This window comes from Mandrillus leucophaeus, unplaced genomic scaffold (assembly GCF_000951045.1).
Source record: "Mandrillus leucophaeus isolate KB7577 unplaced genomic scaffold, Mleu.le_1.0 Scaffold114, whole genome shotgun sequence".
Classification (NCBI taxonomy): Eukaryota; Metazoa; Chordata; class Mammalia; order Primates; family Cercopithecidae; genus Mandrillus; species Mandrillus leucophaeus.
In genome coordinates this window covers 5,563,072-5,566,045 of record NW_012099654.1, presented here as the reverse complement: position 1 = coordinate 5,566,045, position 2,974 = coordinate 5,563,072, and the positions used below count along the sequence as shown (strand labels likewise).

Below are 2,974 nucleotides of genomic sequence, written 5' to 3'. Positions count from 1 at the left end.
ATTTAAATGTTCCTTATAGTTTTCCAGAACAGAATGGTCAAGAGAGCAGAACTTAGGAATGTGGATTCTAATGGCAGCTTCATGCTGCTTAGGCATATTTGCTTCTGAGCCTGAGCTTCAGTGGCGCAGCACATTTCCTTTCCGCTTTCCAGATGTTGAGGAGTAAATGAGTGTGAATGCAAAGAACATTTAGCACAGTATGACACACACCATAATGACCATTGTATTTATGTTATATGTGCAATACGTATTTTCTTAGGCATAGGAAAAATCATTCTAAATATATATCCCGCTTCTAAAGCTACAATCCTGAACTCCAGGACAGTTAATTGAGGTGCTGCCCTGCTAGCCATCAGCCTTCACTCTCACACGGGACATTCCTCTGGTTAGCTCTGCTTGGGTCCTCCTGTGCTGGGTCCTGCAAATTCCACAAGTATGGTTAGCACCAAGAGGTTAAGGAGCGCTCTGCAGGCCAACAGGCCCCTCAGTCTGAACACTGGACATACAGTCGAGTCAGGCTTTGTGACTTTGTACAAGATTTTATTAAAGTCCTTTCCAGGATAACACCCAGACGCCAGACACAGCTGTCAAGGAGACCCCGTCATGTTGTGGGGATTGGCTGGGGCGTGGCAGGTGCTATGGCTCCCTCCCCACCCTTCTGTTCTGAGATGGGGGTAGTAGGCAGCACTTCATCTTTGGGTTCCATGATGCTCACGTTCTCAGGCAGGGGCTTCCTAGAGTCAGTCTTACCAGTTGGGGCCCAGGGCAGCATGACCTTCCCTTGACAGCCAGCACCTGGTACATGGCGGTGTCAATGAAGTAAACAGAGTTCCTGCTGAGGATCATCGGGCCGTCCACAAAATTCCTGCATTCAGAGTTTTCAGACACCACAGCCTTGAAGCCTGTAGCCCCCGACCCCCTGCATGATGAACCACAGCACACCATAGCAGGCCCTCTGCGCTGCAAGCCCTCCCAGGAGGTAACACTGAGACTCCACCTGGGCAAACACACGCAGACCTCTTGTGGCTACCTTTCCAGCAAAAAGCTCTACACTGCCCTCTGGGAGCCAAACCTCTTCTGAACTACAGCGGGCAATTTCCGAATCTGACAGCCCTTCTCACCAATAACCTTCTGTGTTTTGGTGGCTAAGATAATGATTTTGAGGCAGCGTCATTTGCCTGGAGTAGTAACCGAGGTTTGTTGCCTCATGCCAAGGAAATCAAGGATGTGGACACGTAAGAAGTGAGGTTAAGAGCAGAGGTTTAATAGGCAAAAGAAAGAGAAAAGCTCTCTCTCCTGCAGAGACGGGCTCCTGAGCAGATCTTTCAGTTTCTGGGTGAAATGTACAGGGTTTTATAGATGAGCTTGAGGAGGTGGTTTCGATTGGTTGGACCAGGTGTGCTATTTACATAGCTTGTGAGGAAACTGGCCACTCCACCCTAATTTTTTATTATGTAGATGGGTTCTCTACCTGGCCTGTGCCATTGTTGCCTGTTCCTTTATTGTACACATGGTTGACAAAGAAAAGGGAAGATGGAGCCTCCATGTTGAACATGGCTGGCCCCTGGGTAGCCTTTTCCTATTGGCACAGCTGCCGGCATTCACCGTGCAAACTTCCAGCTTGTTTATCTATGTTTGCAGCTCGATTTTATAGGCTGCTCTTTGTTAGAAAATAAATGATTTGGGGGCTGCTTTTTGTTAAGAGAGAAGGCTTGCTGAGGACGCTCTTACCCTCACTATCTGCTTAAATAATTCATTTTAAGCTCCTGTATTAATTCCTATCCTGGTTGACATAACTTGGACCTCAACTCCAGAGTAGCTATCCTCAGCCAGCTCTCCAGTGAGAACTCTTTCAGTTCCACTTTGAGGATGCCGTCAGCGACAAACTTCCTCTTCTTGGAGATCTGCACCCCTATCTTGCCACCATGTGCCCCCAAAATGAAGGGCCAATGTGAGAGTTTTATCCTATTAGCCGCAGAGTCCTTCTCTTGAGGGCAGGAGTCTGCTTGTCTCTGAACAAAGATAGACCCTTTTCTCCTCTCTTGGTCAACCAGTGTCCTCCACTTACTCGAAGTTTCTGCTCTTGAGTTTTGTTTATGTAGGACCCATATGGAAGCTCCTTAACGCTCCTTGCCCTGTTTCTACACCATGGCACTTCTATTGCAGCCAACAGTCTCAGTCTGCTAGATTCCCCGTTTCTCACTGAGAATCTATTTTTGAAGCTGGCCTCACAGTTCCTAAGTCCCTCCCTGCCAGGATGACCAGCTTGTCCCAGGTGACTCAGAACTTTTCTAGTTTCAGCACTGACAGTTTTGCATCCTGGGAACCCCCTCAGTCCCAGGCAAACCAGGATGCTTGGTGACCCCCACCCTGTCTCTGGAAGGGCTGCCCTTGAATCAGGTGCCCACCTCAGGCCCATCAGCCAAGAGAAGGTGATCTGGGTCACCTGGTGTCCAGCAAGGCCTTGGTCTTTCAGCAGGGGTGGGTGACTTCTCTGGGAGAGGGACCACGAATTGGGCCAGCAATGATCAACCTCTCTAGTTAAAACTGTACTTAGATGAATTACTCATTAGAAGGGAAGGAAATGAGGTATTATAAGTATACATGTAGCAGTTTGATGCAGTAGAAAGCATTGAATTGGAAGTCAAAATGCCTGGTTTCTGCCACTGAATAGCAATAAAATCCCAGCATCAAACAGTTCATCTTTCTGAACCTCAGTTTCTCCATCTGTAAAATGAAAGGTTTAATTTAGGGCTTGCTTCCTTTTTAACTTATGTTAGAGTTACTCCATATTCTTCAAGACATAATCCGCTATCATCATTATTAAATTCTTCCCTTTCCTCTCCTCCTTCTTTCCTGTTCCCCTCCTCTCCCTTCCTCCCTTCTCCCTCCTTCCTTCCTTCCTTCCTTCCTTCCCTCCCTCCCTCCCTCCCTTCCCTCCCTTCTTCCTTCCTTCCTCTCTCCTTCCTTCCTC

At 47.8% G+C, this 2,974-nt stretch overlaps 1 pseudogene; it reads right to left on the bottom strand.

The window, feature by feature from the left end:
- Window positions 1-601: 601 nt before the first annotated feature.
- The window catches only part of LOC105551690, a 10,226-nt pseudogene continuing 7,853 nt past the window's right edge, over window positions 602-2,974 (bottom strand).